This window comes from Periplaneta americana, chromosome 6 (assembly GCF_040183065.1).
Source record: "Periplaneta americana isolate PAMFEO1 chromosome 6, P.americana_PAMFEO1_priV1, whole genome shotgun sequence".
NCBI lineage: Eukaryota > Metazoa > Arthropoda > Insecta > Blattodea > Blattidae > Periplaneta > Periplaneta americana.
The window spans coordinates 98,184,877-98,202,938 of NC_091122.1; the positions used below are offsets into that span (position 1 = coordinate 98,184,877).

At 34.3% G+C, this 18,062-nt stretch overlaps 1 protein-coding gene across 1 annotated transcript in view; it reads right to left on the reverse strand.

Moving 5' to 3' along the window:
• The window catches only part of LOC138701530 (zinc finger protein ZFP2-like), a 581,888-nt gene that overhangs the window by 305,798 nt on the left and 258,028 nt on the right, over nucleotides 1-18,062 (reverse strand). The gene's annotated exons all lie outside the window — the stretch shown is intronic.

Below are 18,062 nucleotides of genomic sequence, written 5' to 3' on the forward strand. Positions count from 1 at the left end.
CTGAACGAGTCACAAACTCCAAATCACACAGACTGCAGTTAAACATCCTGTCAGCATGAGTACGTCTATGCCTTTCAAGCTGTGCCTCATAGAGGAAAGGCTTACCACACGTCTCACAGCTGAAAGAAGATGAATGCCTCTTTAGGTGAAGATTCAGGTAACCTTCTTGAGTAGTTGCGTGTCCGCATATGTTGCACACGAACCTCTTCTCTTGTCGATGGGCCTTCTTATGCTTCTTCATGTTTCTGAATGTCCTAAATCGCTCCCCACACACAGGACAAGAATATGCATAACTGTCTTTGTGATTGGCCATATGAATGGCTAATGACTCGCCTGTTGCAAATGCCTGATTGCAGTCAGGACATGAGAATGTTTTCTCGTCACCAGAGGAACTGGATTCCACCTCTATTTTTACAACTGGATTCAAATCATTCAAGTGCAATGCACTATGTGAATCAAGTTCCGATTCTGCAATTTCGTCACTACATATTGAACACGTCTTCATGACTGTCTTCTTCACCAGCTTTCCTCTTCCAGCATCTTTCAACTTCTTTTTAATCCTTCTTTGCAAGTGTCCAACAAGACCATCATTCAACGCTTCTGTTGCACACCTAGAAACAAGATAATTTGTAAATAACTACTCATATTCGTTATCATAAATTAATAATAATAATAATAATAATAATAATAATAATAATAATAATAATAATAATAATAATAATAGTGTTTCAGCATATGATCACATTACAGATGTTCATAAAGTCCTGACAGTATTCAAGTGCTGTCAATGGTCAGAAGGCACAGTTCATACTTGTCTATTTCATGCTAATTGCACATGTAAGTCAATTAATTTCATTACAATACAGATCCTCAAATCATTATCAATATCTTCTCGAATTTAAAATTTTGACTTTTACATCGTCTGATTTACATGTCTCTGCTTATTATTACAATTTACTACTTAATCTTGTCTTCTAAGTTCAATGGGAATTAAATTTTACTCCACAATAAAATCTATGTTGCTATCACAATAAAATTACAATATTCCAGGTATAATAACAATTTCATTCAGATACGTAACAAATAATCACTTTCTTTTTATAAAGGAACATGTACCTAAGACATAAGGATTCTCAATTTAATATCCCAGTTGTATACAGAAATGCTCAGACTACAATACAATACAATATTTGGTGAAGCGACCAGAGGAATTCGAATACAACTGAATCCCTCCATAACTTCTAAGCCTGCATGATTCCTTTAAACCCTAATCAGATTATCAATAATAGTATTTTTAGGACCAACAAAATTAAGGCAACTGAGTACAATGAGAATGGATTTTAAAATAGATATATTTTCATAAGCAGAATAAGAAATACGCAACTGAAAAACATCAGTCCATATGAGCATAATCAAAACTCATGCACAGATGCTCAAATTATTCTTACTGTAGTTGTACAAAAGCAGGTTCATAAGTTCAAAATGCATAGGTAAACAGAACACAATACACACATCCAAGCAGCAGTACACACTCCAGTAAGTACATTATGATGCACCTATATGCATAAGCAGACATTTCTACATGAGGTTCGATTGTCACATTTCATCGGCTCTATCATCAATTACTTGTATTCATTCTTCATGAGCAATGTAATTGATATACTAAATTTTAAACACAAATAACCACATATTAAATGCAGGGTACAACTGAAGAAAGGCACAGCTGGAATCACTTGAAATGTAATTACTATTTTTCCTAACACATTAATTATAGCAGCAATATACATTAAAAGTTGAATTCTGTAAGAAACAGAAGTCATACTTTCAATGCATATTAAAACAGGGTGACAAAATAAGAGATTGTAATATTTTAAAAATAATTTCAATGAACTACGAATCCTATATCACCATATGGATACGAAATCCAATAAACATTTGATAAACCATGTCAAAGCTTATAAAAACATGTTTCCCTTGTCAAAGAGAATGTAGGCCTAATTGGATGATGATTAGCAATAGTGATCCTAGTGCCAAAACTCAAATATTGAGATTATCACTTCAGTGTTTGCAGACAGGCATATTCTACTTTAGCAAAAATGATACAAGCAACTGCTGCAATGTGCTGCTAGCTAATGACAGTTAAACCAAGTGCCATCTTCATATCTCATCTTTCCATTTTAGCAAACGTGATCCAAGCATCATCTGTTTTGCAATAGTGATCGAAATGCTACCTTTGATAGTAATTGAAACTGTTTTGTAGTCTCTTGGTATGCGGACATTGTGTTAATATCGAAAAATATATTAATCATGGAACTTGCAAGAAATACAGCTGCAGAGGAAAGAAGTAGACCAGATAAACAAAATTCCAAGATACAAATCACACTATTGTCGAAATGTAACGGACAAGGAATGTAAATAAATACAATAAATACAAAAAGACTACATTAATGTGATGAGGACGTGTAGGAAAAAAAATCCTCTTGTTGTAACACTATTGGAGACCAATGATTTTATTGGATGTTCTAAAATAGAGAACCGAATTGTTAACCATAAGGTTGACACCAATGAAAACAAAATTAATTGGATGAAATTCGCGAAATGTTAAAAAAAAGAAAGATCCATTTAAATTATACATAAAAACAAATCATGATGATGATGATGATGATGACTATGTCACTACGAATATCCAGAAGAAACAGCAAGAAAGGTCTTCTAACTCAAATTGTTATGAACTCTTTGAACAACACTGACATCAAGGAAAAACGGGAAGCTTGAAGATCTAATATCTAGGTTGCACTTGATTCCTGGTGATGCCAAGCATTTTTATCATTATTTTATTACAGATGATCAAATCATCGATGATATTGAAGGGTTTAATGGTGTAGTTGATTTTGAAGAAGACATCAGTGACCAAAAAGCTGAATAGTTTCCAAAATATGACACTGGACTTATGAAAGGTTACATAATACTTCTCTCCTTGTGATATCAAATTAATACTGCTGAAAGAACTCTATGATGTTATATTTACATGATTAAATACTTAAAAGGTCAAAATACAACAGTGTTCATAAGTGAAGATTAAAAATAATGGAGTTAATTATTACAGTTGTCTGAACACTATTTATTGATAAAATAAATAAAATAATAAAACTGGTTAGAAACCATACATGTTTCGGGGGCTATGCTCCCCCATCTTCGTGGTTGTACCACGACTACGGTGTAGATGTTCTACCGCGTGTCGTATCTTATATTTACATGTTTGTTATTACCGTACTATCTGCATAAAATTGTTCAAAATTTAGTGGATGATTCATTGTTGCTAAACTTAGAATAATAGTTTTATAATTAAGCGATAATGACCTAAGCACCATTTTTTAACAAAATATGGCATAAGGCTTTAATATTTGTGAGAATTAACATGTGCCTAGTAAAGAGTACATTATTACTTAATTTTCCATCAGTTTTGGAAAAAATAGCTTTTACACAGATTTTATTATGTAAAAGTTTACAATTGATCAATTCTCTTGGTTCTCGATTTTGGAGCTTAGATCACTATTCCTAATCACCATTCAATTCTTCCTGAATATGAATTCTCTATTGTTATTGCAGCTCTATCCCGAACAACATTCATCTTGTGAAAATGTGAAAATATCCATTCAAAAAACACTACAAATTTCGAACATTGTACAAAGGTACAGCAACATTTTTGGCATGAAGTCAAATCCTGGCTTGTTTCACAAACTGAACTCATAACTAGGGCTCTTAAATGAGCTGGAGTCACAACGTATGTATGTAATGAAATACTAGTTTTGCACCTTTGCTACAATGGAAGCCAGTAGTAGTTTTACACTTAATGACATTCAATGACATATTTAGTCACATGATATGGGAATGAACAGAAATAACTTACAATGATTTTTCTGTCAGCACTTATCAAAATAACATAAAAGTACAGTTATCACAGAGGTTGACCGGGTAATGAGATGTTAAGGCTCCACCTTTGCAGACAATCAGCATTAATAGCTAAGTCCCACTACCATCTTCTTCCCAAAGTAAAGTCCCTAGTACAATTTCTGTTAAGAGGCTGAGGGTGATTTCTTATGTTTCACATAACCGTAAATGCCAAAGCTTGGGGTTTGCAATATATAGTTTATTGCTTTCAAGTGTTTTTGTGTGCCTGTATATTTCGTATTGTTCTAGTGTAGTTTCTAGAACAATACGAAATATACAGGAACACAAAAACACACCCACATGAAATCCTCAATAGGGATATCCTGAATTAGCATCAAAAGATAGTGCACATGTACTTTAAAGGATGCGCTTCGCGTGTGCATTTGTTTTCCAATATATAAACATTGAGGATTTACGTAGTGTATTAGTATATTAAATACTCTTAAAACTCAAAATGCCAAATTTTTATTGTATTCCTATATGTAAAAACCAGGGAAAGCTTTTTGCCTTCACTCAGGTCCCGAAAAATTCTGAATATATGCTTTCAACCTTAAAAAAATATAACTAATTAAATTGCGCCTATTAAACAAAATGGAACTACTTCAAAGAAGGAAATACTGGCTACAGTTTCACTTTGGAAGAGTGCAAAGAAAAAAATGTTAATAAAAACATATGCAACCTCAACATCAATTTAACCCAAAAAAACTTATAACTAAAGTAAAATGATAACTTGGCAAAAAAAATTACTACTTCTTGTGTTTCTGATTATTGTACCACATCATTAGTAACAACTGACACAAGGACATACCTTTGAGTATAGACTTCTTGTTTGGAATTAACACAGAAATACTGGAGTATTAGCATAACAAAATAGGAGCTATAATGCAGGATATATAACTGTTTTCAAAACATGGGAGGAGTGATAGTAGGAGGAAGAAGAATAAAGTGCATAAGATTTGCTGGTGATATGGCGTTGTTAGCAGAAGAGGAAATGATACTAAAGGATATGCCACTGGAACTAAATGACAGCTGTGAGCAGTATGGGATGAAGATAAATGCAAATAAGACGAAGACCATGGTCATAGGAAGAAAAATAAAGAAGATAAACTTGGGCATTCTAAATTAGGCAGAAGAGCAAGTGGACAGCTTCAAATACTTGGGGTGTACTATAAGCAGTAACATGAGCTGCTGCCAGGAAGTCAAAAGGAGATAACAATGGCTAAGGAAGCTTTTAATAGAAAAAGAGGAATTTTTGCGGACCTCTGGAAAAAAGAACTAAGGAAGAGGCTAGTGAAGTGCTTTGTATAGAATTCGGCATTGTATGAGGCAGAAACATGGACATTACGACGAAGTGAAGAAAAACGAATAGAAGCATTTTGAAATGTGGATATGAAGAAGAATGGAATGTGTGAAGTGGACAGACAGAATAAGAAATGAAGCTGTGCTGGAAAGAGTGGGTGAAGAAAAAATGATGCTGAAACTGATCAGGAAGCGGAAAAGGAAAATTGGTTGGGTCACTGACTGAGAAGAAACTGCCTACTGAAGGATGCACTGGAAGGAATGGTGAACGGGAGAAGAGTTCGAGGTAGAAGAAGATATCAGATGATAGACGACATTAAGATATATGGAGCATATGAGGAAACAAAGAGGAAGGCAGAAAATAAGGAAGGCTGGAGAAACTGGGTTTGCAGTGAAAGACTTCCCCTTGTGCAGAACAGTAAATGAATGATATATGGGCTGCTATTGTGTTTACATTTTTGTAAGGAGTGAGAGGAGGAAAGAAGCAGTAGATAATAGTGTCGAACATGAGAGAGGCAACCAAGACATTACAAACTTCGTCTTATTTCACATGAAACAAACTAAGTGCAGGATATGTGCTAAACTCCTCAAGCAGTTAAGACATTAAAGGATGGGAGTGGAAGACAGCGAATATTTTTATAACAAGGCATAACAACACGACAAGCCTTCTCTGCAGAGGGAACATCAGCGAATATCAAACTTCGACAGGCTTGAACCTAACATTGAGCCTGTAATGCAAGATGCTAGTAGATACCATCTGTGCTAAAATGTTTGTATTTTCTTCTTTGCAGAAATTTGATTTTAACTTTCTGCGGACTTTTTAGGTAGAGATTTCATGATTTAAACATTCACGCAACATTCGATATCCGATATTGTCCGCACCATGAAGCAATGAGAACTGATAGGGTTCAGATGCGACTTATATTTCTTGCAGAGTGTACTGATGATGTCAAATGTGGAGAGAATAGTTCGTGAACTCGACACCAGCAAAGATATGTCCCATGTACAGTGGGTGATCATATTATTAGGATTACTCGATGAAAATCTGAAAACTCATCTTTCAATTGTTGTATTGGCAATAGTATTATGTTGCTTTTTCTTATTAGATATCATAAAGTACACATTTCAGTACCAAAATATATCACTTCAACAATTGGAAACAAGCCACTATGGTGGTCTAGCAGCTATAGCACTGGACTTACAATCCTGTGGACCTGGGTTCGATCCCTGGTGTACCCCCGATTTACAACTTGTGTTGGGGAATCTCGTGGTCCAGGTAACACAGGAGTTTTCACTGGAAGCTCTAGTTTCCCAGCTGTGAGATACCAATAAATCTCCATCATTTCATCTTATGACGGGTGTAGCGTAGACCTGCCTCCTATGGCACTGCCTGGCTAATGAATGTCGGTAAATAATTGGCCTACACAACTGGGTTGATATGGGTGAATGGTGGATTGTATAATACCTATCATAGTTTAAAAAAATCATGAAAACATTCCAGTCTATTTTTTGAAGCTCCATTGAAAATCCTTCTTTTATCAAGAGACCTATAAAAATATGATCACCAACTGTATTACTAAAGACAATCTGTCCAATGCAAGTCTTACAGGGTCTATTAAGAGATCAAACTAGACGTGAGGTGTAACAGCATTTTCCCATCACAGATCACAGTATGATTTTTATGTTTGGATGAGTCTTGGCAATTGCGAATGTTGTAATGGTATGGCATTCACAGAGTCATTCATTAAAGATGATGGCAATACATGCCACTTTTCAACATAATGTCATCATCAGTCTTAATGTAGAAGTTGCTTATGCTGCAAATCCCAGCTTGATTGGGTTCTTCAAGTCTTGAACTCATGGTCATTTTACAAAATTAAGGAATATAATTGTACTTTGCAAGGGGAATGTATATCGGAAGAAAATCAGAATGAATCCGAACACTGCAATCAAAAGGCATAGTACAGCCCATAATGTACCAAACACAAATCTTCGTTTTCAGGCCCAAACCATTTACTTCCAATTGGTGATCAGTGATGTATTTAACTCTTCTCTTTAACATATTCCATAATATTCGATTATTTTAGACTTTATAGAAATCGGTAATGAGTGTTAAATTGTTAACTTCTTCTAAATTAATCGTCTTTAGCAATATGGACTACATAAACTAGCAATAAATTTAATCAAAACATTTCAATGTTTCCCATCTCGAGCTGTTAATTTTTATGTTTATTGCTCTTCTGTGAATTGAATTTATACACCGCTGCCATGTCTTGTATAAAACAATTGTGATCAGTAGGCTGCAGATTTTGCATATTTGCATGTTATTTTCCTTAAACTTAACAATATGCAGACAAAACATAAACATCTTTCTCGTTGTTTGAAATTAGTATGCAGAATTTTATTGTGCATATTTAAGCATATCTGTAACGTTATGGCATGTTTATACTTTTAGAGCGTATATTTGCATATTTATACTAACTTAATATGGAAATAAATATTTTATTCTGTAAAAGTATAAACTGCGAGAAATCAATACTATCTTTTCCCATCTCATTCAACAATGTCTACTTCATTAGCACAGACTACATTGTTCAGCAGCACGTTGCGCACACTTTTTTTTTTTCGCCTCTTTAAAACTATCGCGGGCTGACAATATTCCCTTTCAACAATAGAATGAATTGGTTTATATTTTAACAGCAAAATTCAAACTGACTGCCAACGTTCCATGCATTTATTTGGTTTGTGTGTTTCATGGTGGTTTGTTATAATATTTGTTATGCCTAAAGACAAAAGTTCAAGTAGTACTCTTCTGAAAAGCTGGATTGATGGAGAAAACTTTAATATCAGACGGAAGACGTATGTTTTGTCAAGTTTGTTCGAAGAAAGTAAGCTTTTGCACTTTTAAAAAATATTTATCCACAAACACTTTTAATTATTTTATTTACAAAGACACATTATAATACATACAGTTGCGTATTTTAAAGTTTAATAATGTTTTAATTAATACGTGAACTGCACAAAAAAGTTCCAAGTGAATCAGCATTTGCAGACTGCGTCTCACATAAAAAATGCAACGAAAAATAATTACCAGCCTTTGCTTAATTTGAATCCAAAACAAAATTAACCTCATGCGAACCTCTGTGAAGTCCTAGTATCAGCTAATATACCTTGGACGAAACTGGACAATCCATTACTTCGCGGATTTTTGCAGAGATACACTAAAAGGCAAATTCCTAGCAAGTCCACATTGAGAAACAATTACTTGAATCCACTGTATGAAAAACTAAGTTTAGTTATTTAATAATGTTTATTAAAGTTAAATGCTTAAAACATTTGTGTAATTGACGTGTACTTCAAAATAATTGTTTTCGTAACTATTAAAAATTAATTATATTTTAGGTCCTCCAAGAAATAAGAAACGACATAGGAAATTCACTTATTTGGGTTTCCGTGGATGAAACTACACTCCTGTGGGAGGAATGTAGCTAATGTAGTTCTGCGTAAAATGGACTCCATAGATGCTGGATCTCCTCATCTGGTTATGTGCACTGTCTTAGAAAAAACCAATCATGCTACCATTGCAAGGACAGTGAGAGATGCACTGAGTAAGTATATTATCCTGAAAATGACTGAAAAAATAGAGATATCAGAGAATGACTCGAATGTAAATTTTAATTTGTTTTTAGGTTACTCTGGCCAACCAAAGAACATGAAGAGAGATTCTTGGCATTCTTAACTGACAGGGCAGCATATATGCTGAAAGCAGCGGGGGCACTTCAAGTTTTCTACCTCAAAATGATCCACATTACTTGCATTGTCCACAGCCTACATCGTGCTGCTGAAGAGATTTGTTCACAGCATCCTAAGGCTAACAATTTGATTTCTTCGGTTAAAAAGGTGTTTGTAAAGGCTCCGGCAAGGACTGCACTATTCAAAGAAGAACTACCAGAAATTCCCCTTCCACCAGAGCCTGCATTAACTAGATGGGGAATCTGGATAAATGCTGCTCTCTACTACTGTTCACATATTGAAGATATTAAGAAGGTTTGTATTCTGAGTTATCTAATTTCATCATCATCATCATCATCATCATCATCATCATCATCATCATCATCATCATCATCATTCGCCATCATGCATTAGACCCTTGTGGGTCTGTTACGGTCTCGTGGGTCTTCCAGTTACCTTATTTAAGTTTAAATATATGTGTTTTTCATTGATGCATATATCCAAGTTTCACTGTAAATACATTTCTATAATTTAAATAGGTAAATTATATAAATTAACTAAATAGTAAGAGTTTTTATGCACTACACTGTACTTAGTTTACATTTACCTTGTTTACTAGATAAACAGCAATTTATTTTTATTGAATTTCAATAATAAATTTCTTGAATATATTGAAATGCTAGATTTTAATACTAGGAGGCAGGCCTACAATGGTCCTTATTTTCTTCATAATTAATTTATTATATGTTTATTCTTAGGTGCTTCATTTACTGAACCCAGAAGATGCAGCCTGTATTAATTCAGTAATATTGTAGGAATTCAAAATGAACTTTCGTACATAGGTGCACACATCAAGACACTTCCTCAAACAATGACCAAACTTGAGGAACGTGGTCTTCAGCTGGCTACTGCAGTGAGTTTGTTGAACACTGTCACAACATCTTTCAACAAATTCCTAGGGTCATAGGGGAAAAGTCTAACAGAGATGATTAAGAAAATTGAGGAACGAAATCCAGGTTTGGAAACACTGAAAAAGATTAGTGGAATTCTACAAGATGAGCCCCAGACTGTTCAGAATTACACACCTACAGAAATAGCAGCTTTTAAGAATTGTCCCCTAAATTCATGTGAAGTTGAAAGAACATTCCCTGTTTATAAGAACATACTTGCTGATAACCGAAAGAGATTTAGGCCTACATCTGAAAATTTGGAGAAATATATTGTAATCTGTTGTAATACCAATAAGCAACGAATTTTAATGTTAGTGCAAATTTACATCCTACAATATATGGACGAAACTTATTGAGTCATTACTTTATTGTTGTAAAATAAAATACTTTTGACTGCATATTATCAAGTTTTAATGCATAATTTCTTATTTTTTTAGCATATTTGCATGCATATTTTCACGATTTTTAGTGGATATAAATCCGCAGCCTAATTATTAGTACTGCAAGTATACTAAAAACAAACCACACTCTGACCTGTTATCTGCCATGTGTCCCAAGATTTTTTATGAAGGTGAGTCATTCCTGGAAGAATATAGCCGATAGCGAGTTCATGTATCAAACAGTTGCCCTCTTTGACCTCTAAAGTGGGGCAATAGTTAATTAGATCCCAGATAAGTTGTCTCTTCAATTTAATCTTCTGATTTGCAGTTGTCAAGACTCTGGAGCTGTCATACGTATATCAGTCGCCATACCTCTGAATCACATACCGGTCTGAGATGGCAATTTCTCGGAGCTGTGATTTTGGAACTATAGTCATAGTTGGAACCAGTGACAAAATAATTATCACAGTAACAAAATCACAGGTCTGAAAATCACACCCCCATCACTAGATCAAACACTACTCCCTATTTATGACATGAATGCAGCTGACACGAGCCCTACATGAGCTCCACCTTACTAATAATTTCAATCTTTTAACACTTCGATTGATGTAAATAATTTGTTATAAAGTTGTTTTAATGATGCAGAACTGCATCTGAAGTTAAATGGCATAAATAACAACAGGAAGAAACAAAGAAAAAACTGGCCATGGATTTCTTAAATCATATGAGAATAAACACAACTCACTTCAAGATTCATAAAGAATTTGAACTTTAAAATCTGGCCCATTATCTATTCAAAATACGCAACAGCTTGTACTCGATCCCATATTTTCAGCTATTCTGTTTTGTCTATCTGAGGATTCTGCAGGCTCACAAAACATTATTCTACGCAGAGATATCTACATAAAGAACAAGAAACATGGGGTAAGAAACATATGACAGGTAGTTTTGTCTGGAGCTCTCTAATTCAAAGACACTCAAGAATCCAAGAATCAACATCTTCTGGTTGGATTTGAATATGCAAACATCACAACCATTCTAGACAACAGATGACTTTCACGAATATATTCATACAATAATAAAAAAAATAGAACTATGAAAGCAATGGTGAAAACAAATCCAACAAAATAATACTTTAATATACAAATATATCTGATGATTAAATGTTAGTCATCAACATAGTTCAAAATTAATTCTAAACACCCATCATCATGTTGAAAAAGACCCAGAGAGAATGAGGGGGAGGGAGAAATTCGTAATTTAAGAGGGATGGAAAAGGAAGAGTCTTTGAAAATCTAGGAATCATTCCTTCCAAATTCGCAACTAACTCGTAATTGGCATCCAAATAACAAAGACAAGAAACTTACAAAATGTTTATTATTCTTCTTAAATCTACATTAATGATATGCACATATATACATATATCTACATCACCGCAGCAGTAAATGCAACTCAAGACGACCATTATTAACATAACATGTTCTCAAATCTATAACTCATATCTGTAGTCAATAAGTTATAGTGATATATAATGTCTCAAAATATTTGTATAATACTGATTTAATGTTTAGCTGCCTACAAATATTAAGTCTCACTGAATGACAGTTGTGCTTTGTTACAACTATCCAAAGACTAAAATTCAACATAAATTCGTAAGTTAGATTTTACGTCTTGGAGACCTTAAAAGATAACACATTGAAAGTTGTAGGAACAAGGAATACTGCAAGAAATATATCAACTTGAAGGGATTAGCAAGTGAGAACTATTTGGCAACACGAACTACAGTAGTAATGTAATAAAAAAAAATAAACTCGTAACGAAGGTAAACTTGAGACAGATTTTTGCTGTAAAGAGGAACTGAATTAGAGAGGTCCAAATAAATAACATCGCCACTCAGATCTAATAGGCAATGAGCAATGATTATTAATTCAAAAGTAATTCCACAGAAGCAGAACATGCTACAATTTGTTGGAAAAGCATAAAAAGTCGTAATGTATTTGTTATTTATACATTTTTTTTTTAATATTAGCGATATTTTTGCACAAAATATAACTTTAATAGTTATTCTTTATCTCGTTCTTATCAGTGAAAAATGAACAGTAACTCTTAGTAAAGTATATACATGTTCTAAAATACCTACGTTTTCACAATATCAAATCAATAATGTGAATAGCAAAAAAAGAGTGAAGACAACAATGATAGAAAACAACATTTTCGACATAAACGTACACACTTTGTTGTATCCATGGTACTAATTTAAAATAAAGGCATTTTACAACAATGAGGAAGAAAATTCTGTCATGAATTAACATTATAAGGCAAGATTTACATTTATACAAACATTTAAATAAATCAGCAGATCAACTTGTTGCTGACTCAATTTCTTAGTTCACAGATAACTCATAAATATTATATGTCCACCACTTCGATTCAGAAAAAAACTTCGTTATACATAACACACAAAAAGTAGAACAGCTGTGACATCGGAATATTATTCCCGAATAAGTTAATTATTAAAGAAATTCGTATTTTGCAAGATTAGGACCTATACAAACTTTACACTCTCACAATTTAAAATACTACAACAGGTAACAATATAAAACAAAAACATGAAATCCATTACCAATACTATTTGTTACGTACTAGTTCTGTTTTCATGAAGATTTGAAACAGAAATACAAGGATCATTCAGGGATTAATAGTGCACCATTTTTTTATTTTTTACTTTGCCTTTTACTATACTGCATTACAATTTTTGCATTGTGCAGACACATTTTTGAGAAGTAAAATGTTATTTTACACATAATAACAGCAACTCTCGACAAACTTATACTACCTCGAAACAAAGGCACATGAAGGGTACACGGGAATAACGATCAAGGTCCATTTTAGAAAGTTTCGAGAAAAACGAATTTTAAAAAGTTTAAGCACTTAATACTTTGTTATGTGTGTATTTAATAGAAATTAACGTAGTGGAATGTCAAGAACGATTATTTCTTATTACTAGCTAGACAACATGATAGTACTTCCTTTCCACTATAAGATAGCATTATTAACTCAATTTCGATTTTTGGTGGACCTTGATCGTTTTTCCCGTGTACCCTTCATATATGTTCGCAAAGCGAAACTCGGAAACTACACTACTGAGTCACTTTTCATAGCTTCCACAACAAAGTCGTCTTCCTCAAAGTTTTGTTCTGTGAATATTCACAAAGTATCTCTCAGGTTCCAAAGATCCAATATTCACAAAGTATCTCACAGATTTCAAAGACCCAACCTCCCAAAGTTGCGAACTCCCAAGTGTTCCAATATTTTGCACACTCAGACAGACATTTAAGTGCCTATCTGCCATAATCATGTTGTTCACATTTTCAACACTGGTATCTGCTCAAAAGGATTGTGCTCTATCCCTATTTGGTAAGCTGATATTCTTCATTTTTACCCGATATTATTTCTGGACAACAATTTGACACAAACACATTATTCCATGCTCAGTAAGGCCAAAGCTGCATTTGTGTAATGAAGTTTTAGGGTGATGGCACTCTTGTAGCAGATGGGGAACAAGTGGCATAAAAGTGCAAATTATAAGTTCTATCATATGCACATAAATCTCTTGGGTCTAAGATAAAAGACAAGGTTGTTGAGTCAGCAATGAAATAGAAAAACTTTATTTTATCACTGAAGGATCTATGTACTGACAACGAGAGTTCTAATAGCAGAAATAAAATACCGTGCATTACTTTTGGATTGAAACCCAATGAATCCAATTTTAAAACGTGAAAAAGCGAGAAGCAATAAAAGCACACACACAAAAAATTCACAGTTTCTTGGTCAAAGATAAACTAAAGAGCTGTCCAAACAACTGTCTGTGGGCCAAATCTAGGGTGCCATCTTATTTAATCTGCCTTTAATACTTATAACAGAATTAAAAATTGAGCAATATTCTGGAATCTGATTTTCGAGCTTACTATTCAATAGCATATGGCAATATGACACCAAAGAATTCGAAAGTAAAGCAGAGTTATGACATGGCTACAACTGTTTCTCTCTCTGAAGGGGGAGTCCAATGTTTTCTAAGCCTTGTAGATTCTTTAAACACTTCCTAATACCATTTCAACAATCTGACAAAAGTATATAAATCTTCATTGTGTTGTTGTAAATGAAGGAGGAAGCAATGACGGACTATCCAGACAAAATGTAGCTTGAACTCTTTCCATTTCTAGTGATGATAGGAATTCACAACAAAAGGTTAGGTCTGCCTCTATCTTCAGGTGAACAAAATGAGGAGAGGGGGTGACGAGAACGGTAACTTACTTGTTGGGGTCATGGCTAAATACGGTCAGTAAAGTGGATTTAGCTATTAGTAACAATCCCAACTTCTTGTTCACCTGAAGCTGAAGGTACAGCCAACTTTCAAAATATCATGAATTCCTATATTCATCACTGCAATGAAAAAAGTCTAAGCTCTACCACTTCTAAATATGAGTGTTGAAGAAACAAACCCAATATTAAGACTGCATGTTTTCTTCAATGTATATATATGAAATAGCTTTTCCAAAATTAAAAAATAATAATAATAATAATCAAGATGAATATGAAGCATGACATTCCTTAACCAACGAGCAATAATCAGTTTTTATGCAAATCTAGCTTTCTGGTAAAGCTCCCTATGAAGCAGACTTGAATAAATTCAAGGGAAAAATTGTCCCGGAATCGATACTCGGCCCCGGAACAATTTTTCCCTTGAATTTATTCAATCAGTTATCATATTTCATTTTGTTTTCTCAAGAGCTCTTAAATATCTGTTATTTGCCTCGAATCTATGAGCAGCATGGCTCATTGATGTAGCTACACCAAGAAGCATAGACAACTTATTTCCTCAGAGACTATCCAGAATGCACCACAGGCAGTGAGTCTGCATTACACTCATAATAAAATAATGATGGAGAACTGTTGGGCTGCCACAGAGGAACCAGAGTACTCGAGACATATAAATGGTGACGTACACCAACATCAGGTAAAAACGTAGTAACCACAGTTAAAAAGTAACTGTGGTTAAAATGTAATTTCTGTGTACCATTCACAATCACCGCTTACTTACACATAATTAGCTGATACCTCATTTAGCCATGGTAAAGTCTATGGTGGTACCACAGTCTAGTATATACAGTTGCGAAGCTCAATATGTAGTAAATATCCAAACATTAGATAGTTGCTAACCAGGGCCGCCGACAGGATTTATGGCCCCTGTGCAATATTGTGCTCGGGCCCTATTGAAAAAAAAGTTAAAAATGACAAGTTACCAATTATTCTCACCATAATATTTATTTGCAAAATAAATAAAAGATTACTCCATACACAGATACGAATCTAAAATATACACTTTTGTTACATTGAAAACTTTTAGCAAAACTTCACATTAACACAATATATTATATTCATCACGCTTCTTTTTCACTATGGCCTACATAGTATGTTTCGTGACGAATCTTTCGTCTTTTCGTTGTCGTTTGTTTCCTTTCGTTTTCATAAAACACTATTCTTAAACAGCTGTAATTTCTGACTTGCAGGCCAACATCAACAAACAACTCTCCTTGACTTCACTGATTACAAAATCATCAATTATCATCAAAATTTAAAGACCTAGCAAGATCGCTCTCCAGACTAAGGAGGCCAAGGTTACTCAGTCTTTCTTGACACCTTCTTACTCTGAATACATTTTTATTTCCTTCATTTTGTTTGGAGTTGGTGTGAAATTGAGTGTTGCTAGTGAAGGTGCAGAAAATGAACCAATCTCAAGCCCAGCTGTTCAGATTGTCAAAAATGAAGACAGTTCATGCTTAGAAGTGAATATTGATGGTTGTGGCTGTTTAGAAAAAAATTCTGATAACAGTAGTATTGAATCAGAACAAGCAATCAATAGTAAAAATGATGTGTTAATATGTGCAATTGAAACAAATTTAAACACACCAGTTTCTAACTCTGAGTCATGGCAAGTAACATGCAACCTTGGAAAACTAAAAAGTGGCAGACAAATTGCAAGTGTCACTGAATGTGTTGTTCGAAAAAGTACCCCCAACCTGCCTAATAAGCTTTTAAGTGACGGAACAAGAGCCTTTCCAATATTATTTTCAAAACTCAGGAATGGAGAATGTGTTCCCAGAGACTGGCTAGTGTGGAGAGAAACAAATCACATTCTCGATTCTTGATTTTTGAAAATACTGTAATACTGTTTTTGGAAAGGCTCTTGTTTTCGAACAGCACATTCAATAACACAATTTGTCTGCTACTTTTTAGTTTTCCAAGGTCGCTCAATTTCACACCAACTTCAAACAAAGTTCTACTCCCTTTTTTAATATCTTCCCATTTTTCTGTCTCTCCTTGCGCTTCTCAGCTACTGACTTATGCTTCTACTTGTCCATTGTCCACTGGTAACACTAATGAACAGAATTTACTAGAAAAACAACAACGAAAAGACGAAAGTTTCGTCACGAAACATACTATGTAGGTCCTACTGAAAAGGAAACGTAATCCTCCAGCTTGGATTTGGGAGAGTCCACTAGCATATTACAGGGGTTAGTAATTAAGGGGACAAGCCAATTGAACGTGTTCTGTACAAGTGACGGGAACATATTTCAGGGAAATCCCGGAGCCTTTGTGTGTCGTGTCGATGATTGTTAACGTGGAAAACCGATATTCTATTATATAAAAGTTAAACATTTACATAATTAAGTGGTAATTTGTATTAATTCTACTATTGTTGGTTAATATGTCAGCTTCGTGTAACAAATGTTCTTACAAAATTTTATAGTACCGGTATCTATCTGTGAATAATTATTTGTGATAATGAAAAGTAATCAGACTCACTTAATCTGATGGGCCCTTACTGCTCACGGGCCCATATGCACTTGCCCCCTTTGCCCCCCCTTCTCGGCGGCCCTGTTGCTAACCACTAGGATCGCCTCATTACAGATAATGCGAAATAGTACGGCACAGTCTATTGTTCCTAGCACCCTCACAACTCAAGCTTCGTGACTGTATATACTAGAATGTGGTGGTACACTGTTTCTCCAAAGTGATGAAAGAACACCATCGATACCTTTGCAAAGATAATAGTCAATGTCTAAAAACGACTGTGCTTACTGTGTTCTACATCAAAAAGAACATACCAATTCTATATTTTCGTGTTGCATTTATTTGCCACTGGGCACTGTTATATTTCTGGATTGCATTTCTTTGTTTCGCATTGGTGTTATGTTAAAATCTTACAAAATGAAAAATAAAATGCGAAAATGATTATATCTCAATGTGAGTCTGAAGTACTGATAGACTTAATTACTAGATTTAAATGTTAGTTAAACAAAAATGAATATCCATAAAGAAAAAGGATGAATAAGATTAGTAGGGAAGTGTGTACAATCCAATGCCCCAATTATACCAGGGAAGTGTGCAATATCCTAGAATCCACTCACAACTTCTCTTCGTTCAGCCTGCAACGTAGGAAAAAAAAATACTGACAACCAGTTGCATATCGATCACTGATTATCTCCTTTAACCGCTGGAATATGGCTGGTTAGAAATTACTGTGGTTAACTTCCTGTTTAAGTCCTCACTGAGGTCGATGTATTGTAACAGTACATTATGATACAAGCTTAAGAAGCGCTTTTTTACAAAATCGAGCAACTTCCGACATTTTGTAATGCACTTCACAAACATGTATTGTACAGTACTTTTTTACACAATAGTA